A 25,291-nucleotide genomic window follows, 5' to 3' on the forward strand; every position below is an offset into this window, starting at 1 on the left:
TTTCGTGCCTCAGCACCGGTTGTTGCGCGGATAAGTGAGCGGATTTTATGGGGAAGGGCTCTTCAGTCACAGAGCTCCGTTAAGCTGCGGCCATCTTGGCTGGTCGCTAACCACGCCCCTCCGGGCCTGGCCATTCTTGATCTTTTTCAAAACTTGAGGCAGGAAAGGCATGGCAGGAAGGCATTCAGGAGTGTGTTCTGTTCAAACTGGAACTGGAAAGCAGCGCCAAAAAGAACTAGTCAGGGCTGTCCCAAATGAAGATGCCTGTGCCACCTCAGTTTCTAGATGCTACTTGCAATTGCCAGACACTGCCTACTCATCTAGTCTGGCATTCAGGGACTCTACCAAGTGGTTTGCTATAAGGGGAAATGGCCTGGTGCTCCAACCAACTCTAAAGTCATGGAGCCTCCTGGAACAGGACACCCACTATGCCCAACTTGTTGCAATACCACATGGCGGTGGTTTTGTCCCCGAGAATCGTCACCGGCCTCACCCTGATCGATGAAAGGAAGGACTTCTGAGCCCAAAAATTGGCCAGCGCCTCCAACAGACTGATATGGAGCTGCTCGTCCATCAAGACCCGAGGCCTCTGATCTCCAACTCGTCCAAATGACCTTCCCAGCCCATCAAGGAGGCATTTGTCACCACTAACAGCTCCAAGTGGGGAAGAGAGAGGAGCCTGCTGCTGGACCAAATGCATTTGATCAGCCTCCACTGTAGATTGTGAGCCGCCTTCTGTGAGATGTGGATGAGCTTTATCAGATTGCCTTGATGCAGGGTCCACTGGAACTTCAGATTCCATGTGCACAGCTGACAAAGAGAATACAGAAGCTAAATAGGCAAAGAAGCCTTAATGCTGCTCTGACTGAGATTCGGGACAGAAGCTGAAACATCAGGATCAAAGGCCAAGTATCCTGGACTCATTTTTGCAGCAGAAAGGCTCCAAACTGCAATACTTCCAGGATAGCTCCAATGAATGGAAGTCTCAACGAAGGAGTCAGGTGCAACTTCAGGTGTGTTGAAAGCAAACCCCAAGAGCGTAAGGAGGTTTGCTGCTGTCTGGAACTGGTTTATGAATAACTATGGCAAGCCAGTTTTTAACAGCCAAGTGTCACGGTAGGGGGAAAACTTGTATCCCCGATCTCTGAAGGTGGGCAGCAAACACCAGCATTACTTTGTGAACACCTGAGGAGCACTGGTGTGGCGAAGGGGAGGACAGCAAACAGAAAATACTCCTGGTCAACTATAATCCATAGGTAACGTTTGTGGAACTGTTGGACGGTTATATGAAAATACGTGTCATGCATACCAGAAAACACCAGCCCTGTTAAATGCTCTGGATAAGAGTCAGAGTGCATGACGACCGGCTATACTTATGTAATCTTGAAGCGCGACATCGGTTTGGTGTCTGACATCAGTATCAGGACCAGACTGTCTTCGAATGAAGGTGGCGTTGGTACTGATGTTGATAGAAGAGACCAGCGCAGGTCATGAAGCCAGACTGGAGGCTTGTTCCAATGTTGGTATGGAGCTCAACATGAATCTCAAAGCTTCAGACGTCATCAAGGGAGGACCTGCGCAGTAATATGACAGGGATCATTATAGTTTCTTGGTGCCCCAAAGTGTGCGTTTGGGAACAATCTTCTGTGCATCACTGAACGCCCAGGAATGTCAGGTTGAACTGGGATTGTTGTGGAATCAGCTCAGCGGCAAGAGACCTCAAACGTGAACGAGTCACATCATGACATCCTCGTGCCTTCTTTTTAGGTTCAAAGCGGCAGGGTGAAGTTAAGTGTCACTTTGCTTTTTTAGGTCTCGGCTAGCGTGGCTGCGCACATGCGCAGCTCGCTTGGCAAGATTTATTGTCTTGGCGTACTTTTAGAAAAGGGCTTTAAGCCCTGCCCCTCATTTCCATTGACCAGCGTCACTGTCTATGCTAAACAGTGGCCTGCCATTCGTAATGAGCTGTCTGTGTTGCCTCCTTTTGGCTTTTTGTGCCGGGCCCACTTGGACTGCCATGCCTGCTTTCCGTTCGCCGTATACATTTTCTTATCTTTAAGGGGCCATGTGTTCCAAACACATGGCCCATAAAGACCAGCTCCGGCGCGGTCCTCTTTCGCTTTTGGGTGCGCTGCTCCGTGTTGTAATACCGGGAGAGAACGTATTGCTGCCAAGAAAAGCAGTGACCAGTAAACAAGTAATGCTGCTGTGTCATGCCTTATCCTTAGCAGTGATTTCATACATTGGCACAGTGACAGAGACCATGCAGTGCTTTGCTTCCGGACACCATATCGTCGTGACGTGAGCTCGGTGATTCCCCTATTATGCCTGTCAGTCCCCGCACCTTTTATCTCTCCATCCGCCCAGAGAGGCTGGCAGGTGTCCCAGGGCATCCAGCAGACGCCCAGCCCTGGAGGGCTCAGAATTATTTCTTTACAAATTAGGGCTCTAAGTCATCTGAGGTCTCCTTGCAGCAGAACGCGTTACTAAGCCGATTGGACGCCGGGCTTTGCGTGAGATTGCAGGAATGCGCCGATGAGCTGTCCCCTCGGTATGAAGGGTTTTGTATGGTTGCACATTCTGTGTTAGGCTCCTGGCGGGGGTGGAGGGCTGAGCCGCTCCTCCAGTTACTAAACACTTACAGTAAAAATGCAGTCAACGGAGCGTGTGCCAGTCATCTAGCCCTTTTCCCACAACGAAGCTGCTGAAACATTTAAATCCTCTAATTTTGGCTCTGGTGATCAATTTTACAGCGCTCCTTTTTTATTTAACTCTTTGCCTGCTGGCGTCGGTCCATGACCGGAAGGCAAGAGTTCACTACTCTAGGGCTCACTACTCTCTACTAATCACGCTCTACTCTCTACTACTCACTCTCTTCTACTCTCTACTCACTACTACTCTCTCATACTCTCTCCTACTTGCTCTACTACTCTCTCTACTAATCACTCTCTACTACTCTCTGCTACTCACTCTCTACTCTCTACTCCTCTCTCGCTACTATTCTCTCTCTACTCACGCTCTACTACTTACTCTCTACTACTCACTCTCTACTAATCACTCTCTACTATTCAATCTCCTACTCACTCTACTACTACTCTCTACTCACTCTCCATTACTCTACTCACTCTCTATTACTCTACTACTCTCAGCTACTCTTTACTCTACTACTCTCTCGCTACTACTCTACTACTCACTCTCTACTCTCTCTCTACTACTCACTCTCTATTACTCTCCAGTACTCTCTCTACTACTCACTCTCTACTTCTCTCTACTACTCACTCTCTACTTCTCTCTACTACTCACTCTACTACTCTCTAGCTACTGCTCGCTACTGCTCTCTACTACTCTCTACCCTCTACTACCCTCTCCTACTCTCTCTACTACTCTCTACTACTCACTCTCTACTACTCTCTACTACTCTCTCTCTACTACTCACTCTCTACTACTCTACTACTTGCTACTGCTCTCTACTACTGTCTACCCTCTAACACTCTCGCTACTACTCGCTACTACTCTCTCCTACTCTCTCTACTACTCTCTACTACTCACTCTCTACTACTCTCTACTACTCTACTCACTCTCTACTACTCTCTAATACTCTACTACTTTCTCGCTACTACTCGCTACTACTCACTCTCTACTACGCTCTCTACTACTCACTCTCTACTACTCTACTCACTCTACTTCTCCCTCTCTATTACGCTCTACTACTCTACTTACTCTCTACTACTCTCTACTCTCGAATACTCTACTACTCTCTCGCTACTACTCGCTACTACTCTCTACTACTTACTCTCTACTACTCTCTCTCTCTCTACTACTCTCTACTACTCACTCTCTACTACTCAGGGAAGTTTCTAATGTCAATTAACCCACAGTTATAACCCCCTCTCCCGCCCTGTGTCCCTGCTGCCCTCCTCAATGCGTCCACAGGCATTATATACCTAAGCACTGCAGTAGGAATATATACTGTTACTACGCATGTGAATACATCGCATGCCATTACAACACAGTCGTTAGAATGACGGCATTGTTACCACGTATACAATTACATCGCAAGTCATTACTACAACATGCAGTAGGGGGTGCGCTGGCCTTAGGAATAGTATTATTTACTATTCCTACTCCAGTTTATGCAACAGCAGGGAAGGAGTTGGATTCTAAATCCAACACCTGTGCACCCTCTACAGCAAGTTGTAGTAATAACTTGCGATGTAAATGTATGGTAGTAACAATGTGGTCGTTGTAACGACCGCGTTGTAATGGTACCACGTTGTGAAGTTAGCGTTGTAAACACTGTTTCCCCTACAGAACAGGTGGCAAAATGTCATTTAGTTCAATTCACATACATTGACTAAAACTGAACCCATTAAATGACACCCCAAAAAAGGTTCTAACAAAAGTTCCTGGTCTGAATTACATATATTAATAACCCTGATAATTTTGTTTAGCCAACCTTGAAAAAGGGTGCTTTGGGATTTGCAATAATATGTAATTAGTGACTTGGCCACAGTCATAGAGATAACAAGCATTGAAAATGCAATAGGTCTCGCCTTTGATTAAGTTAAAGCCATTTGCTTTCCTAATGGTATTGTATAGCAAAGCAAATGGCCTCAACTTAATGAAAGGCGAGACCTATTACATTATCAATGCTTGTTATACTTGGGCTTAGAGTTTGATTTTGGCTTACTTGAGTACTTTAAGCACAATATTGGCCCCTGCAAGAACAGCATCAGAACTGAAACCAAGTCTGTGCATGTGGGTTGGGAACAGGACTTACGTGAAGGTTGTAACTGCTTGAGTTCTGTGGAGTACAGCTTAACCGCTCGGTCCTGGATCGCCTCTTGGTGAATGAGGCCACGTTTATTGCAAAACTGAGTCATGACCTGACACCAGAGACCTCATGTGCGTCCTTGAAAGACATCTGTTTACTGCAGGTACAGCATGGTTTGAAACCTGTAGTTTTTGGGTGGGACATCGTTCCCTAACACAATGGAATTTGTTTTTTAAGCTGTCAAAAGACACAAAATTCATCTGAAGGGGTGGAAAGGAATGAACTGACATCTGAATGCAGGTATGGAGCTTATATGCGGCTCCGCTGCATCACTTCTGGGTTGCTACGGAGTCAAAGAGGAGCCATGTGGCACCACCTAGCAGCACAGGGGAGCACTGCTAAGAAGAGTTCCCAGACCCAGTCTGACGCTTTGGGAGTATACTAAGGTGAGGAAACTGCAGTTGGAAGTATTTATCAGAAAACAAGAATTGAAAATGCAATAGGTCTCGCCTTTGATTAAGTTAAAGCAATTTGCTTTGCTAATGGTATTGTATGGCAAAGCAAATGGCTTTAACTTAATCAAAGGCGAGACCCGTTGCATTTTCAATGCTTGTTAGTTAATGTCTCCAAGGTTATAACTTCTACCTGGAGTCAAAGAGCTTCTCTGTGGCAGCAGCCAAAACTGTAATTCTTTGCTGCTGGCTATCCAGTCACAATTCTCACTAGCCCCAATTAAAAATCACTTAAAAACATGGTTGTTTAAAGAGGCCTTCAGTATTGCTTAAACCCTTTCTATAAGTTCTGAAATGTTATATATATATATATACAAATACACTGCAAAACGCTCTAGCCTCACAAATTGACAGCTTTGGTGAGTTATATTTTTAATACCATTACTCAACAGACTATGGTGTCCTTTACTAGAATAGATTTAACATAAAATAATATGTGTAAATCAGGTTCGTTGTGTCAATTTTCTATCTTGTGAGGTGACATGGAAGATGAGTGGTTCATTCCAAATAACCAAAAAAGTATATCCCAGCGATTTTAATCAGACAAACAGGCAAGGGGAAAAGTCCACAGTAAAGAATAATGTATTACTTCCAAAATAATGACTGCACAAAGGCCAATGGGTGTTTTGCGATGTTCATCGTTTCATCAGGCCCAGCTAGTAAGTTTCTATTATTTATTACAAAATAAAAAATAATCAATCAATATACGTACAATTCCTCATTTTGAAATTATACACCTCACAGTTTCATTCTGCATTTAATTAATACTTTTGTATCAATATCACAAAAACAATCTCAAAAAACATTGTTTAAAAACGTATTTCTTTAGTAGTTTCCATTGAATCCTACGAGTAGGTAATTCACCACCTATCTATCCGAAGAGAAATGGGAGAACTTACACTCTTTACATCGACCTCATAGGATATTATATATCTTTGTACATCGATCTCATCAGATATTCTCTAATCCATATTTGTACATCATGGGGTATTCTATATTTATATAGTCGTCACTTTAAATCCAATCCAATCTATCAAAATATATATGCCACACAATTCCGTTATACATTTGATTATTTACACTTTTGTGTCAACATTATTAACATAATTTCCAAACTGAAAATACTCTTCAAAAATGAACACCTCCTTGAAGAAGGCACTAAAAGTAGAAATGGTTACATTTCTCCCCAAAAACTTGTTTTATGTGTGCTGAAGTGGACAGCGGACATCCGCTGCGTGGGATCTTTCTAACTTTGTGTTGGCATTTTAATTTCTAATAGAAGGGTCTGCGTTCAGTACAAATCCTGAGCTAGACAGCCACAATCACTCTGCATCATAGTGAGACTGAGACTGTCTGTCATTTAAGGCAGCCTTGTTTGCTCAACTGCAGAACAGTGAGATCAATCTTTGTAGATATGTGTTTCCCCGCTTGCACAGCGCAACAAAATTGATTGCTATACTGCATTGCGTGGAAAATTAGTAAATATTCATCTTTGTTTATTTTTAATCTGCTCCATTAGATTTTCTAAATAGTTCTATATGGTTTAATGGGTGTTGCTATGAGTATTAAACAAAAATCAATATAAACATAGAAATGTAGGATTCGTAAACCGTAAGTAGTCATTAAAAGTAATTAAAATTTTTTAAATATCTCTTTTGTAAACAGCGTTTAAAGTTATAGTTTTGGTGTTTCAAAGCACTTGGGAACATGTGTTCCCACGCCTACTATGACAATACTCAGCTAATCGCAGGGATGTTAGGCTGAACTTGCCCTTCTGGGATCTGAACTAGTGACACACAAGTCACACCAAACGCCAGAAGGGCTTTTAAGTCTCTAAGTCGTGTTTCTCTACCTTCAAATCGAATACCTTAAAGATGCACTTTGGGAAATCTGATTTAGAATGTGGCATCAAATGATGCGAGTTTGGACAGTGTGCAGATTGCTATTACAGGCCTGCGTCTTTTTAAATGTAGTTCCTGACATAAGTTGATCACGTATAATTGAAAGTGATTTTTTATATCTACTTTTTTATATCTACTTGTTACAGTGGTAGACTTCAAATTGCGAGCCCGACAAAGTGCCTGGTCAGCGCTTCGCCATTGTTAAGGGACTGTGTAGATTTCCCAGTGTAGCGCTTTCTCCCAATTACAACATGTCCAAGCTTTCTTGAGAGGATAAAAGGTTGCGTTGATTTGACGACAGTGGCATCGTATTGTTTCTGAGGTGAGAGAAAAAAAAACAAGCGCGCCCCATCATGGGACAGACAGAAGATGTGCAAGAGAGGACTGGCTTTACTGGCGGCGAAAAAAAAAGTCCCCAGTGTATCAAGCTGCCAGTAAAGCATCCAATCCCTGTGTGCAGGTCTTCTGTCTCGTTTGTCTCCCCGCATGCACGCTGGAATCGTATCGATTCCCAAAGTCCTCTGCATGGCAGAGTAGCGCATGCGTTGCTTTTGCCAGGCTGAGACCTAAATAGAAAAGAAATGGGTATCAGGAGACAATGAACAAGGAAAAAGAATGTCAAGGATAAAAAGAAACAGAAAATAGGTTGGAAAAGTTTAGAACTGGTAAATGATGCCCAAGTCATACCCTATGGTAAAGGCACAGCACCAGCAGAATTTTCAAGGCAAACTGTCAGGGTACCTAAATCACACCCTATTGCCAGAAGACAGCACCAGTATGCTTCTGGAGGCAAAGTGAACAAGTATACCCTGTTCATACCCTGTTGCTAGAAGACAGTACCCATATGCTTCTGGAGGCATAGTGTACTAGCGTACCCAGTTCACAATCTATTGCTATAAGATAGTACCCGTAAGCTTCTGGAGGCAAAGTGAACTAGGATACCCTGTTCATACCCTATTGCTAAAAGACAGTACCCATACGCTTCAGGAGGCAAAGTGAACTAGGATACCCTGTTCACAGCCTACTGCTAGAAGACAGTACCCGTATGCTTCAGGAGGCAAAGTGAACTAGGATACCCTGTTCATACCCTATTGCTAAAAGACAGTACCCATACGCTTCAGGAGGCAAAGTGAACTAGGATACCCTGTTCATACCCTATTGCTAGAAGACACTACCCATATGCTTCAGGAGGCAAAGTGTACTAGCGTACCCAGTTCACAACCTATTGCTATGACAGTTCCTGTATGCTTCTGATGGCAAGGTGTACTAGGATACCCTATTCATACCATATTGCTAGAAGACAGTACCCATATGCTTCAGGAGGCAAAGTGTACAAGCGTACCCAGTTCACCAACCTATTGCTATAAGACAGTACCTGTATGCTTCTTAAGGTAAGGTGTACTAGGATGCCCTGTTCCTACCCTATTGCTAGAAGACAGTACCCATATGCTTCAGGAGGCAAAGTGTACTAGCGTACCCAGTTCACAACCTATTGCTATGACAGTACTCGTATGCTTGAGGAGGCAAAGTGAACAAGGATACCCAATTTATACCCTATTGCTAGAAGACAGTACCAGTATGCTTCGGGAGGGAGATGAACTAGGATAACCCATTCACACCCTATTGCTACAATACAGTACCCATATGCTTCTGGACGCAAAGTGAACTATGCTACCCAGTTCATATCATATTGCCAGAAGCTAGTACCAGTTGGCTTCGGGAGGTAAAGTGAACTAGGATACCCCATCCACATCCTATTGCTAGAAGACAGTATGAGTTTGCTTCAGGAGGGAATGAGTTGGGTAGAAATGGAGAGAACCACAACAGAACTGCTTACACAAACCTGGGAACCATACACGGGAAAATCAGAAGTAGAATATTATACCCAAACCACCTCCACAATCAGAGACTCTTAGGGGGCAGAAATCACAAATGTACAAAATACATATGGACCATGGATGTGTCAAAACAAAGCATGTCGAAGAAAAGGTAAAAGCAAGTAAAACTAAAAAGAAACAAAAAAATCAACAATAGAAGCCGATAGAGGAACTGAGATGATTGTAAAATGAAAAATAAAAAACAGTCTCTCTTCTTCATTTCAGACACAGCAGAATGACAAAATACCTTTGACTCATGACTTGCAATCTATGTCTGTTGGTCGCAGAAAATAAAGTCACTCATTATTAACTCCTGAGAAATATTTATACATGTGTGGTATCAAAATTATCCAACGCCTTTTCAAAATCTGTAAAATGACCCATACATGGATTTAAAAACGTCAAAGATTGAAAAGGGTCAACAAAGAATCCATTAGCTAACCTCACCCTACAGAACTGGGAGATCCTTCTAAGAACAATTTAGAGAGAACTCTTAAGCACATTTCAAGTACTCTGGATACTTGCAGCACTACACACCTGCCAGGAGTGACAAAACAAGCAACAATCAGTCCATTCAACGTGTAGAGGTTACAAACAATGGGAATGGAAAAAGGCTGCTCTGTGTTCCAAGCCCTGCAGGCCAGAGCCAGACCATCTTTAATTCACAAAACTTCAAAAACGTAATATTTTCATTGAAGTGTTTCACTGTCCTCTAAAACCACAGCCGAAGGGACTATTGTCCCTTCCTTCTTAAGCATCTCCTGTGGATTCACACGAAAAAAATTGTCAATAAAAAGAGTGAATTGGTCAATGAACTGCGGATCCAGAAGAAGAGAATTATTGAAACGCCAACGGCGAGAGCTAGGAGTTGGGGAGGAAAATCAATATCTAGGATGACAGGGGCATGATCGGAAATAAGAATAGAGCCAATTTCAACATTTGTCATAAATTGGAAGGTGTGCTGGGTGAGAAAAATATAATCTATTCGGGAGTGTGAAGCATGGACAGGGGAAAAAAAGGAAAATTCCAAAGTATCCGGGTGAGAAAGCCTCCAGGAATCAAGTAAACCTCTTGAGGAGATTGCTCGGGAAAAGGATTTTTGCATTTTATTGGGAACATATCTGGTTTGGGATTTACGGTCCAAAAAGGGGTCCATTAATTGGTTGCAATCACCTCCAACAATCAAATCAACACTAGAATGAGAGGAAAGGAGTTTGGCAAAATCAGACCAAAAAGTGGGGTCAATACGATTGGGGCCATAAACATTGCAGAAATATAAGTCGGTATCATTAACTTTAACATCTAAGTATAACCATCTACCATCAGAATATGAGATTTCATTTTTTAACGGAATTAACAACGATTTATGGAAAAAACATAAGAACACCATTCTTGTTATTAACTGACGGGGAACAGAAAACATCACCCACCCATTGTTTGCGCAGAGAGGAGAGATCTTTTTGGCAGAGGTGAGTTTCTTGTAACAAGGCAACTTGACATTTCAGTCGGGCTAAGTGGGATAAAACCCGTTGTTTTTTAATCGGGTTGCGAAGACCCTTGACATTCCAAGAAATAACTCGGAGACCAGTCATTTAAAAATAAAAAAGAGAGGTAAGCATAAAAATAAGAAAAATTTAAGAAAGAGAAAAAAGATAAGAGCAGTAGAGAAAGTGCCTAGGGCTGAGAAGGAAGGAAAAATCTGAAAGGAGAGAGACAAGCAAAAAGTAAGGTAATAAGCCAATGCCACGAATACATGAAGAGAGAAAAACTGTAAAAAGTGAGAAAGAGAAAAGAAGCAGAAGTAAGTGAAAAAATGCCATGAGGAAAGAAATAGAAAAGGAGAGAGGGACAATGGAAGAAAAGAGGAGTGGGAGAACACAGCTCCCCTGAGAAAGTGAGAAAAGAGGAGGATGGCGAAAACCGAAAGGGTTCCAGCCATACAGAACAGCTACAATGAAGAGCAATAGAGTGAGAGCGCGAGCAACAAGACAAGACAACCGCACAAAAAAGAGAGATGACGTCCAATGCATGGTCACAATAACATGAAATAAGGGAAAAATGAGAGAAGAGACAAATCAAATGAAGGACCAAACACGACGATATAAAACAAATGAAGGAGACTTACCAAACAATTATGAAGGAGGGGCAGCGAACTGGGGCGACTAAAACGAACAACAGCATAGTACATTGGGGAGATCAAGGAACCAAAACACTTGAAGAGGAGACCTAGGAAATAAGAGAGTAAAACAAAGGAATATTACTAGGCGGCACAATAAGACATGGGAATAAGGAACAATAGAGAAATTACAGTGAACCAAAAAACAGTAAGAAATTAAGAATTGCTAAGTTCCATGGAATCTTCTCTGTGAGAGTGGATAAATTTACGAAGATCAGCTGGATCGTCGAAGCTGAATGTCCTTTCCTTGTATGTAACCTTGAAGAAACAAGGATGGATGAGGCCATATCTGGCGTTCATGGATCGAAGAGTAGGTCGTAAGTCCAAAAATTCCTTGCGACGTGCAGCAGTCTGCTTCGAAACATCCTGAGAGAAAAAGAGTTTGTGACCCGACCACAATAATTGTTTGTGCTGTTTGGCAGAGTGCAGAATAGTCATAAGGTCGGAGTAGAGAAGAAAATAGGCGATGATGCCTCTGGGTTTCGAGGAAGAGGAAGAGTTCTTGGGGCCAAGACGGTGCGCACTTTGAATATTAACATCCACATGTTTAGGCAGACCAACAATAGGTAAGACCTGGGTCTTCAAGAATTGGATGATGTCGGACCCGTCCGAATTCTCTGGAACACCATAAATACGCAGATTATTCCGCCTATTTCGATTTTCCAAATCTTCAGAGGTCTTCTTGAGCAGTTCAACATCCTTAGTGAGGCTATGTACTGTGGCAGCAACATCTTGAGCATGGCTAATTTTTTGTTCGACATCCGATACTCTCTTGTCCAAATTGGACCACTTCTCGTCCAATCTCTGCAATGTGGTAGTAGTATCTGCCATAAAATGACGAATGAGGCAAAGCTCCTCCATAATATCCTCAAGGGTGACAGGAGATGGAGATTTGGAGGGTCCTTCTTAGGGCGTTTGCCAGTTGAAGCCGGATCTTTGTGTGTAGAAGAGGCTGCAGTAGAGGCTTTGGGATTGTGCGCAGATTCCATCATAGCAGTGCGGAGGGAGCCAGTACAGCGTGTGAGGAAAAGCGACTCCACTTGACGCGCAGCAAAGAAAGCACGTGACAAGCCGTGTCAATGAGGCAAGAAAAAACACATCCAAAAAGGAGAAAAATGCAGCCGGAGACAAGAAGTAGCAGAAGGGTGGCACCACAGAGAAGCGGGTCACAAAGTAAGTCCTGAAGTAAATCCTGAAGCAGGTGCTCGACACTAGAATAGAGAGCCTGAGGTAAAAAATAGTGTCAGGAATCAGCGTTTTACGAAGAGGGGGAAAAGTGCCTCATAAAACAACCATAGATGAAGGAAAAAAGGTTGAAGGGCCAAATCCAAGAAGCAGAAGCCACATAGAAAATTATTTCACAAAAAAAACGAGTGAAAAGGAAAAAACAAAATGGCGGCTGTTTTCGAGGAGACATCATTTTTGCATTTTTCTATATCAAAAAATGCAGGTGGCAGTCTACAAACATACCCAACAGCAGGGGGGTAGTTCCGACGCCGAAAACAGCCATTTCTGCCCAGAAATGCTAGCTGGAAACAAGTCCTTCGTCATAGTAGCGCCGCCGAAATCGAGGAGCTCAAGGGGGAGCAGCCATCTTGTCCGCCTGCGTCGCGTGCCCTCAAGGTGTTATTTTAAGAAACATGTGAATCGTTTCAGATAGTAACAACATTTTGAAATCTGCTAATTACGTAGCACATGGTGTTTTGTGTGGCAAGTGCTGTAAATCCATAACTATGCGTGAAATTTCAGAGCCGAAGAATTGCATAATTCCAGTGAGCCTGCTTCTCATAGTCCATTCCTGGTTATGTCCACAAGTAATGCAATTACAACCTCTGATTACTTCCTTTCACAGTTCCCCTTGGATTTTTCTTAGAGTTACTGTTTCCCTTCATGACACAGGTGGAAGGTGTTGGAAACTGATTGCGTGTATGTATGCTTTACATTGCATGAACGTGTCCAAATAAATTTAAGAGTATGCATATTCCTCCATGCTGATAAACCTGTGTCCTATAAATTTACGAAGGCTGTAGCGACTTTGCAAGCTGTGTTTTCCAGTGCTGCTGGAAACTGCAATATAGATTCATAACAGCCCACCACAGCATGCCATTCTGTTCCAATGACTTTCGGTACAATACATCTCACCCACTGCCATTTTTGCAATGTGCACGATTACATTATATTATCCACCAAATTACTTACCTTTTTTTACGTCACAGCAAAATAATAGCTTGTTTTTGGTATAGCGCTTATCACACTTCTGACATACCTAAGTATTTTCAACTTCAGATATTAATATTACAATTAAATGGTCCTTATTTTACCCACCTCGGACAAAGGGTAGGCCGAATCTGTCTCGCCGGCAATTGTACTCGTGATCTTCAGATCACTGTAGATGTCAGCAACGAGCATTAACTCAGTGAACCACCTCGCAGGGTGCGATTGTCAACCATACTTTGTCACAGATCACGTGCTGGAAGGCAGAAGCAACAGCGAGGATGCCAAAACTGCCGCCGTGGCTGTTAAAAAATTTATTTCTTGTCCAGAAAGATATGAAACGTTACTTTGTGAGAATTTGGGGCTACATTTTGAGATCATTTTATTGCAAATTGTTACATTCGCAGTGATACCATCATTTTAAATGGGAATGAAATCCAAGTACTGAAAAAATACAATTGCTACAATGTTGGTTACCTACCTTTGCGTTCTAATTGAATTACTTATTTGAGGTTACAAAGTTCAAACTCTTTACAGTTTGCATTTAATTTGGAAATTACGTAGCTTGGACTGTCACTTAGCTTAACAGCAGCGCATGCTCGCTACAGTTAATGTCAGCAGAATTCTCCCTGGTATTAGTTCTAACATTCTCTCTCGAAACCCCCCAGACCTGGGCCTCCATGTAGATTCACATTCGTGTTACAATGTTTCAATGGCTGTCTGAAATTCCACACCCTAAGGTAGAGCGTCGCTACCTTTAAAGACCCTTATGCCCCATTGGAAATGCGGCTGCCCGAGGCCACGCAGTGGCCATCAGGAGGGCGGTCCCTTAGACACAGAGGGCTTCCCCCCGCCCCTCTCTAGCCCCTCTCCTCCCCCGGGCAGGCGGAGTCCCGAGGGGAGCTAGGAGGAGCTGAGTGGCACGTCCGGTGCGGCAGGCAGGGCGAGGGGTAATTAAGTCCCCCTCGCCATTTTCTCTGCCTCTTTGCCGCACCGGACGCGTCGTAGTGACCTCGTGACGGGGGACACACTTTTTCCCTCCCGACCTCTCACCCTGTGTGTCAGCTTGTGGGGGACAGTTTGAACGTTTTAATGTTCTAATTTTCGTTGCAGGCGGAGTTACAGGGCAATCCGGAAGCAGAGAAGTTCAGCACTGGACCTCAGCAGGCACAAAGGGGTGCCAGAGCCTAAGACCTGGGGCCTCATGGGAGGTTCCGGGAACACGTGTCGGCGCCCCATTTGTCCTTCGGGCAGTTGTGGGCCTGTGCAACCGGGGGTTTGCCTAGTACGCCCCGCAAGGGCGTACTAGGCACTACACAGCTTTTGTAAGCGTACTTACAAAAGCTGCCTGTCTTCCATAATTTGACATTTTGCTGCTCCTTAAACCTGTAATGGGCTAAATGTAGAAAGCGTGACCAATTCCGCCAGCGCGCCACCTGCGGGTTACCGTTGGTAATGCACCTGTTAATACCCGTAGCATTGGTGAGTGGTTTAGGATTTTATCCTAGTATGTAATGTTTATTGGGCGTTGATCAAGTGAGTGTCACCGTGCACAGGAATCTGTAAAAGAGCACGCAGGGTGCTTGCTCTGGTCGTGTTCCTCTCGGTAGAAGTTAGGTTCACGTCTCAGAGCTTCGTCGGTCCGCCCCCACTCCATCTAAACAATAGGGGTGTATTTAACCCCACTTAAGTAATTGCACTTGTGACGTGGACGTGCAGCCTCAGTGTCATCATACCCACCCTGATCAAGGATCGCTAGGACATACTGTACCCAATGCTTAATTTGAGCCGGTGTGTGGAAGTGGTGGGCACCAACGCTCATTTTTTTGTACAAGAAGGGCGTCTTTTTCATCGGGGAAGATAGAGCAAGAAGGAGAAATGAAACAAGTAAGGAAGGGGGAGGGAGAGAAGGTTAGAAAATCAAGGACGAAGTTGAGAAAGCAGGCTTGTTGATAAAGAACCTACCATAGTGAGTTGTAGGGGAGGTTTAGGGTGGCGGAAGAAGGAGGCTTGCGGTGGAATCGAGACAGAGGGCCTTGGTGTTCGGTTTCCCCGATTTTGGGCAGAGTTGCCAGTCTGCTCATAAGAAAAGCATTGGGCCCCTACAGTTATGCATTTGTTTGTTTACAAATTAGGTCCAGTCTGAACCCGACCTCAAACACAGCTCTTGAAGCTAGATGACCGCCGAGGCCATTCTGGTTAAGGTAGCTCTCACCAACTTACGTTTTCTTCATACTGCTGTAGAATAAAAGAAAGCACAAGTAAAAATGGCAGCCATCCAAAAATGGCGATGTTCATTGCTGCCCTTAAACACACTACCACTCATTCGTTACTGAGTGTAGGGCTCTTTTATTACATTTGTAACCAAGTTGTGAAATTGGCATTTGTAAAGTGCCCGGTCTGCCACTGGAATGCCGGTCTTAACAGGCCAGTGTATGACTCACTTTGTGAGGCAGTCTTAGGGGTATTTTTACATTCTTAGAGTAACAAACTTAACGTCGCAGTCGATAGTTGGCCACCTTTCCTGCCAAACACGGACTCTGTGGTGGGTGAAGAGAAAATGGAAAAGTTAAATAACGGTCACAGAAAAGGTCTGAAAGCATGCCACTTGATAAGCATAGTTTTTGTTCTAGTAACACTTGAGGTACGCAGTCAAAATACCGAAAAGACATAATCCAGACATGATCATCTTAGAAGTGTTCTTTCACTTCCACATTTTACAATTGGGGATGACAAATGTAGATTGGCTGGGCAGCAAATATAGACTTGGTGGGAAAACAAAATGGTAAGGATAAAATGTGGAGTCACCTAAAACAAAGGAAGTTAAAAAAAAGATAGCAAATTGTAGAAGGAGAAACGGTGTGAATGCAGGGGGATGGCCGCTCTCACTTTTGCCCGTCGCAAAACGATTTCTTGTCTTTATGAGGCCATGTGTTAAACACATGGCCCCATAAAGATAAGAAACCTTTTGCGACGCATGGAAAACAGGCGAGCCCGTCCAAGTCAGCCAGTCGAAAAAGCCTAAAGTGCTCGTCACAAAGAGCTCTTTTCCAATGGCTGGCCACCGTAGCATAAATGGTGGCGCCAGCCAATGGAAAAGAGGGGCGGGCTTAAAGCCCTTTACTTGAAACTCCTCCAAAACATTAAGGGCTATATTTAGGTAATCCATTTTTACCGATTCTAAAATACCGAATTTTACCAATTCAGTGTTTTAGAATCGGTAAATGGGATGTAGATAATAATTCGCTAATCCTTAAGTTTAGCCCCTACATCTCAAATGCCCAATACCGGTCGGTAACGTACGAAATTCGGTAATTACCGACCGGTATTGGGCCTCCTACATATGGCCCTAAATCTCGCCGAGCGAGCTGCGCATGTTGGCAGCCACGCCAGTCGAGAAATCAAAAAAAATGTTGATATGCACGTGTCAAAGATAGAGATGAGTGTTGTGGAACGGGGAGATGAGGACAGACTTCATATTTTTTTATTTTATTCATTTGCAGAGTTTTATATAGCGCTGGCTAGACCTGGAGGTATCAGAGCGCTTTACATGAGGATCAGCGAGATTACACAATAATATAAGTTATTGGCGCGTAGCATAGTCAAGACACATGTCTTATGGGGAGTGAAAGGTAGAGGGGGAAAGGTAAACAGGGGAAAGGAATGCAGATAGAGTCAGGCAGACCGGCAGGGGGAATAGTACTTCCGGGTGGAGAAAGCAGTCCAAGCAGTTAAAGTGAAAGACAGACAAAACCGTGAGACACTATTATGTCCGCTGTCCGGCTGGGTAGGTGACGGCGGTGGGAGTGAACCAGAGCCAAACTCCTCTATAGCTGTATAGGACGGCTTACCCGGGCATCGGCCAAGGATACTCGGGCTCCGCAGGAGGTACAAACAGTTATTGGTTTCCACCCATGGGGCATCGTCATACAACACCGCATTCAGGCCTCAGGGCTGCCGGTCGGGCCGTCATGCTTGCTCAGCCAAATCAAGGCCCTGCTAGGCCCACTAAAATTCCCTCCCTCTCAAACAAGATGGTGATCGGCCCAGGAACCCCCACCAGGCTCAGCGCCTTGCAGGCAGACAGACCGGAGACCGCATGGGCGTAGACACTTGCCTGATCCTTACCAACCCCAGTTTGGTTCCAGGCCGCCTGCCCCTCTAGGGACCCCCAGACAGATCCCAGGGTGCTCTATACAGTCGGCGGGGGCCGCTCTCCGCCGCAGATTGCTGGGACCTTCTCTCCAGTTGTTGCTGGCATCAGGCGCCATGTTAGGGTCAGGCAAGGGCCCTAGATCTGCTCAGCAAGCCCTGATTGCCTTCCCTCTGCCCCTGTAGGCAGACTGACAACACATAGCCACACCAGTAGTTTTCTCTCGCCCTCTGTTACCCATTAAAAGCTCCCCACCTGGTCGGAGTGTCATGGGGAGGGCCGTCCTCCCCCTTGGCCTGTAAATTCACTGGGCACACCGCACCGCAGGTCTCACCGCGATGCAGGATCTGTCTCGACTTAGCAGCGATGTCCTTAGAAGCACTCCTCTGGGTGGCAGCGTCTCATGGGAGGCCCCAATCACCGCCACAGATGGCAGGGGCGAAGCTCGTTCCGGCGCCTAGCAGCCTCTGGGTGCCGTCGCCATTTTGGTCTCACTCCTCGGCTTCTTCATCTCGGTCTGGGTACGGAGTGCACTCACTCTCCGTCCTGTGAAGCTCCCAACCGTGTCCGCTTATGTTTGCGCGCTGATCACCGGTATCCCTGTATGTTTTTATCAGGTGCATCTAAGTTTTGACTGGCATTTCATCACAGGGGCACAAGCACTCTGCTACTCTGCCTTTCAGATGCCTCAACAAATCTGGGAGAAGACCAAACCTAAATCGGACCATCACCTTCCCTTCTATGGATTGTACTGTTCCATACCAAGGCAGGATAGTTGGAGTGTGCAGTGGTTAGTACCGATATGACGTTTCAGTCACCTGGTAGAATGTTTAGAAGCCTTTGTGTTATGCAATTCCACAATAGAATGTTATATGTGGGATGGTTTGAGATGACAGTTGGGAAAGAAGAGTTACGGTTTGAGTTGACTGCTGTGCAATTCCTCGATAATAAAACTACAAAGCTGCTTATGTGTGTTTGTAGTTATTCACTACAAATATTATGGCGATGCATTAACAGGTGACTGCTGAACCCACGAGGCCATCCGGAGTTCGCACAGCTTTTCACTGCCTTCTGCACTGTAAGGAGGTCTCCAGTTAATGACCTGAGATCAAGGAAGAGAGGCAGCCTGCCACTATATGACAAGAGGCAGCACGTCGGGACCTGTAAATCATCGCGCAAGCATTGTAGTTTAATACTGAGGAAATACTGTCAGTGATGTTGCGCAAGACATTGGTGGCAGTGGCACAAACTGATATCCCTGCTCTGGTCATCTGAGTAGGCCGAGGCAGAAATGTTTGGGAGGAAACGTGCATTGACGGCCATTTCAGTATTACGTCAGCTGGCAGACATAGTTATAGATGATGTCGCAGCCATTTTCAATCTCCTTTTTGGCCACTAACGTGAATGATGGATTTAACCCAGATCTCTTGACTGGGGGTGAATGTTTTGATTTATTCTGCATTCTGTCCATCAATTGTGTGCCTTTTGCTTTCTCGCCCTAAGTGTGGCAGGTATTCCCAGACGTGGGTCCTGGGCTCACTGTGCCACTGGAATTGAGCTATCCTGGCTGAAGAGGGGTGAAACCACGAAACTGGTCCCAGGATGCTTGTTTCAGGTGCAGGGAGGACCTGGTTTGGCAGTCCGGGTTGGACTGTTCCGATGAGGCACAGGGTCAAGACTGATTTGCATATGGCCAGTTCGAAACTGGGGTGAATGGTTTGATTTGTTCTGTATTCCGTCCGTAAATTGTGTGTCTTTGACAAACTTATATCCCTGCTCTAGTCATCAGAGTAGGCCGGGGCAGAAATGTTTAGGAGGAAACGTGCATTGACGGCCATTTCAGTATCACGTCAGCTGGCAGACATAGTTATAGCTGATGTCGCAGCCATTTTCAATCTCCTTTTTGGCCACTAACGTGAATCTTTGGTTTAGTTCCTCATGTCAGCTAACGGATGTAGCTGACGTTGTGGCCGTTTTGGGAGCTGCTTTGGTGCACTTGGGTTGATCTTGGGTTTACAGCTTGGTTGTTGGCTCATCTCGCTGCACTCGTTCAGGCTAAGACCAGGTTGGCGTGTCCAGAGCAGTGTTTTTACACCATGCTGTAATAAGCACACCCTGTTGAATTAGTCAGTACAGGTGAGTGTTCGCAGCTGAAGCACAGTGGTGTGACATGCACACCCTGGTTATTGTTTGCACATTCCGATTCAGCGCAGTGATACACACACCCAAGAACATTGCTGTCAATGCAGGTGTGTGCTCGCAGCTGAAATTTTATTACGGCACAGTGGTACGCACATCTCTTGTTTATTCATTATATTTTGAGCAATGTTTTGGTGCACCAATAAAATTAGTTAACATTTTTTCAAGTTAGGTGTAATGGTGTGCAGACATGCACACACTTAGGTGAAGGACAGTGTATTACAAGGAAAACTAACACTGCCATCATGTATCACCATCAGCTCATTTTCAAAGAAACTTGAAAATGTAGCCAGAAGTTTTGGCTAAACTCCTGGTGCCTCATTAGTTTAGTCATTCATGATTTCATATTTTGAGTCAGCTGGTTAATGTCAGCAGGTTGTCTATTGTCTAGGGTCAAGGTTTAACACTTTAAGGTAAGTAGTCATGCAAACAGCATGCAGTCTGTACCACCACCACCATCTTTCCTGAAGGTACCTGGTAATCCGCCTATTGCGTGGAAAAAGTGGTACGATGCCTTTGTGACATATTTGGAAGCAATAGGGGTGTCATGGTATAGACTGGAGAGGAAAAATTTTTTGTTGTTTCATTCACTGGGCTTTGAAGGCAGATCTGTTCTCAAACATTTCCACTGTTGGTGAGAGACCAAGGAGAGGAGCATATTGATGAATAAGTGGAAACTGTGTAAAAAATAGAGTAACGTTTTGATATTCAGCCACATCTTGTTGTCACCAGACACAAGTTTTTTAAAAGAGAGCATAAGTCAGGGGAACATGTAGATGCTTTTGTATCAGCACTCAGGAAATTGAGTGCAGACTGTCAATTTGAGGGTTTCACAGAAAAACTGGTCAGAGACCAATGTATTTGTAAGTGATGAGAGAAAACTATCCAGTAAAAGTTATAGTCAACGGGGAATCCATCATTAGAAGAAACAATTTGCACGGTAAAGGGTTTTGAGCTTTCCAAAGAGTCTGTAAGAGAGTTAGAACACAAAATCAATGAAGCTGGTTGGGAAGTCAAGGTCTAACGTGGTTTCAGGAACGGAAACCAAACCATTCTTTAAGCAAACTAAAACCAGTTTTGAGTGTGGTAATGCCACCAGTGCCAGTGGCAGTAAAGGATGTCCAGCACAAAATGTGTATGCAGGAGTTGTGGCAAAATTGGGCATTTTTCTAACATATGCCTAAGTGGCAAGCGTGGTGGGGAAGTTGTCAGTTAAAACATAAGTTATGTTAATATCTCTAGCATTGCAAATGTGTCGGATCCTTTTCATGATGATGCAGAAAAAATCCAAAATATACAAGATGAATTGAGAGAAATGGTTATGGTTGTGAGCGAAGAGCTAATCATTGTAGGCACCACTTCTGCATGTGAGGATCCCTATGTAGAGATTGATATAAGGAACAAAAAAGTTACGATAACCATGATCACGCAGGAGAAGTTTGAGGAAAGGTGGGGGGGTCGACCTTTGGAACCACTAGACACGGCACCCGTCTCCTGTGAGGGGGGAGAAAATAGAATTGGCTGGACTCTCCAAAGATATCCTAGAGTTCAAAGGCAGAAAAATACTTGGTAAAGTGTATGTCGCAATCAAGGGCCTGTCAATCCTGGGGTGGTTTCACCATGGTTTATTTCCAATGATCCTTAGGCCTGGAACTAAGGAACAAGTTTCCGTTGTCGACTCTACAGATAACACTGTTACATTCTATAACAGTTTCCCACTGTCTTCAGCGATCAGTTAAGGATGATTAAAGGTTTTATCCATCAGATAAAAGTAAAAGATGATGCTATACCTGTCACACACCGGCTTAGAAATGTACCAGTTAGCGTAGGGAGGCTTCACTGATATAATATCGTCAGTACTAATATCGACCTACAAAATTATTGTCACACTCATATCGATAACAAAAATATCGACAACCTATACTTAATTTAAGAAATACACAAATATTGATAAAAATGCATTGTCATAAAATACATCAATATAACTAATATCGAATACGCAAATATCGTTTACAAAAATATCAACATTAAATAAACATAGCTCATAAAAATAGACTACTTGAATACTGTGCAAAAACATAAAAATAACCTCAGCTAAACGATTTCACATTTACAATATAAACAGAAATATAAAACAAATCACACATCGTTAAATAAAATATATTTTTAAAATTCTAAAATATCACATCACATTTTATACAATTACATTACTCACCAGAAAAACATTGCATATATAAACATCACAAAATAAAAGAAATATATTTCTTACATCAATTAAACTATATTGCACACAAAATAAATACTTATATTTTAATAAATACATATTTAAAGAAAATTTACTTTAAACAAAATTAATTTGTGATTTCCAAATAAGGACATAACTGACAAAACAACTGAACAGACGCTATAACAACTAAAATAAATCTACAAACAACAATAACCAGTAAAGATCTTTTCCAATTAAATAAACAATATAAAAGATTTAAAACATTGCAAATAAACTACCTCTAAAACTGCAAAAACTGGACAAGAATGAAAGTCTGCATGATTTCTGCCAGCACGTAGCTGCTTTATATACATACTTCACACACACACTTTACAAAGTAAGTATATTCCATATACATTTTAATGGAACACCTAAGTAAATTAAAATCAAATGCAATATAAGATAATAAAAATAAATATTGTTTTCTTCATACTTCACAGAAAAACAAAGAAAAAATATTAAGAGCCTGATTACGACACCATTGCAGTTTCAGGACCGACCGACCTCGAGTCGGCGGTCCCGACACCGCTTTTACAATGTGACCGCACATGGTGCGGTCGCATACTCTCATTTCCCTATGGGAGCTTGTGCTGCGGCCATAAACTGGTCACAGCACAAGCTCCCATAGAGAAATGGGAGTTTCTGTTAATCTCTGGCACTTAACCCCCTCGGCCCCAAAAAGGAGGCCGTGGACCCAAAGTCGCTTTCCAACAGGTTTTCCATGTCGGAAAGCCTTACATGGAAAGCCTGTTGGAAACCGACATCCTTAGGGATTACAGTGAGGCCTCCAACTGACCGACAGTCTCCTTGGGCCAGTCAGAATCGAGCCGGAATGACTGGCCGGTTTCACTTTTGACCTTGTAATGCGGCCTGCAGTCTTTCCGACCGACATCATAACTCGGGCCCTAAATATTGTAGGTTTATTTCAAATGCAAACTAACACACAAGTAAAAAATCTAAACCAACCCCACCCACACCCTTTCCCCCTAAAACAGCATACTATTTCTAAACAAAACAGCTAAACATTTATTTCAACAGGAAAAAGCAGCAAACTGAAAAAGTGAAAGAAGAACAGAAATATTTTCAAGAAACAAAAAAATTCAACGCACCTCAGATATGTAAGTGCATTAATTGGAAATGTACAAAATATTATTCAAATGCTTGCTATGGGAGAGCAATAACTGGAGAGACAACTGTTATAAGTGTTAAGGAACATAACCACCCCCCTAACATGACTGAAATTGAAGGCAGAGGTGTATTAGAAAAATGTAAAGAAGCAAGCACTATACTAAGCACGAACAGGTTTCGCTGGAATTGGTTGCTGAATTCTTGGTAGATATTCCACCCCGTCGTCTCCCCGATCATCTCCGTGAAGACCTGGACGCTCCTATTATAACGGAGGAGCTCACTGGGGTCCTCAATGCGCTCCATCCTGGCCGCGCTCCTGGACCTAATGGGCTCCCAATGGAATTCCTAGGCCGAACATACACACATTGGGGCCCCATCTATTGGCCACCATCCAAGAGGCTGCAGAATCTGCCATTCTGCCAAGGGACTGGCGCCACGCAGAAATGTTGCTCTTTCACAAGCCTGGCCGACCCCCGGAGGACAACTCCTCGTATCGCCCCATCTCCCTTATACATTTTGAACCAAAGCTATTGGGGAAGGTGCTAGCTGATAGCCTGCGGAGTTGCATCAGTGAACTGATTCACCCGGACCAGTCGGGCTTTATGCCACAACTGGCTACTCGGCAGAATATCCGACGGGTGCACTATGCCATCGCGGCAGCCCTGAAGCTGGGTCGACCAACCACCTTGCTTCTTGCCGATATGGATAAGGCATTCGACTCCCTGAGCTGGGTGTATTTATTCCAGCTCTTCGAGGCGATAAACTCGGGGCCTCGCTTCTTGGCTTACGTGCGACTGTTGTACACGGAGCTGACGGCGTCAGTCCGGGTTGCGGGGCACAATTCACAGTCTTTTCCTATTCAGAGGGGCACTAGACAGGGTTATTCCCTGTCCCCATTATTGTTTGCTCTTGCAATTGAGTTCCTGACGGCATGGGTTAGGAGAGATCCGGTCCTTCGAGGGTTCGACTGGCCCCAGTCGCGCTCAGACCACATAGCTTTATATGTGGACGATGTACCTTTTTTATGACCAATCCCTGGTATTCAGGACCCCATATATTGGAAATCCTCAGGGTCTTTGAAGGAACTTCGGGCCTCCATGCTAACCCCGCCAAATCTATATTATTCCCGGTGTGCGGGCATCAGGGACGTGACGCCTAAGCATTGCAGCTTTCCTGGGCGAAGGAGGGCTTCAAATATCTTGGTATATATATATTTCCCCATGTCCAAAAGTCTCCTGGGCACGCAATATCACTCCGCTATTGGCTAGCCTTAACAGCGAAACCACTGTGTGGTCCTCTCTCCCTATAAGGGCGCTCAGCCAATGGTGTCGCTGCCCCGGATTCTGTATCGCCTCCAGAATTATCCATATCCCATTCCACCCTCATGGTTCGCACAAGTAGCAGCAATACAAAATAAATTCATGTGGAACGATGGGGCGATCGGAGTGGCACTCCGTACATGTACACAATCCACATATTGCGGCGGGATCGCCGCAGCAGATGCTTATGCCTATTATGTAGCGTCCCATATTCTGGTAATAAACGAATGGTAGTATAGCTCCCCCACAGATCTAGCATATTTGGCTGAACATGCTGCTATGGATCAGGTCCTGGTCCTCCACCTGTTATACAGCTCAGTTTGTCTAAATCATCTGCCACCGGCTGGCAGAGTGTTGATACAACTCTGGCGGGCTAAGACCCGACAGATGGGCTGGCAGGGTACACTTACTTAAATGGCTTGTTATGACAGGGCGCGTACCTCCGATCCGTGACGACATTAAAAGGGTTTAGAGGTTGGGACCGTGTCGGGATTTCGACCCATGGGGATGTAATGCGGGGCACCACAATAACATCTTTTCAACAACTACAGAATGATTTTGATTTACACAAATCACAATTCTATAAGTTCCTTCAACTCCGACATGCACTTCTACCCGATTCACAAATTAGAATCCCTCCCTGAGTTGCAACCCCTAGAGGGCCGATTGCTTACAGGTGACCTTGGACCTCACCAGATCAAACAGGTCTATCAGACACTGACAACCCATACACCCACCACACTGGACAAGACATGGCTTGCATGGCAAGCAG

General features: G+C 44.1%; 1 protein-coding gene across 10 annotated transcripts in view; it reads right to left on the bottom strand.

Moving 5' to 3' along the window:
* BOLL (boule RNA binding protein) overlaps positions 1-25,291 on the bottom strand; it is a 1,385,263-nt gene that overhangs the window by 338,484 nt on the left and 1,021,488 nt on the right. Inside the window, exon 8 of one of the 10 annotated variants that reach the window (XR_013608669.1) lies at positions 11,190-11,290. The exons of the other annotated variants lie outside the window; for them this stretch is intronic. The gene's annotated coding sequence lies outside the window, so the exon portion shown is untranslated. The remainder of the gene's footprint in view (positions 1-11,189; positions 11,291-25,291) is intronic. 10 annotated transcript variants of the gene reach the window in all.

This window comes from Lissotriton helveticus, chromosome 3_1 (genome assembly GCF_964261635.1).
Source record: "Lissotriton helveticus chromosome 3_1, aLisHel1.1, whole genome shotgun sequence".
In the NCBI taxonomy this organism is placed as follows: domain Eukaryota; kingdom Metazoa; phylum Chordata; class Amphibia; order Caudata; family Salamandridae; genus Lissotriton; species Lissotriton helveticus.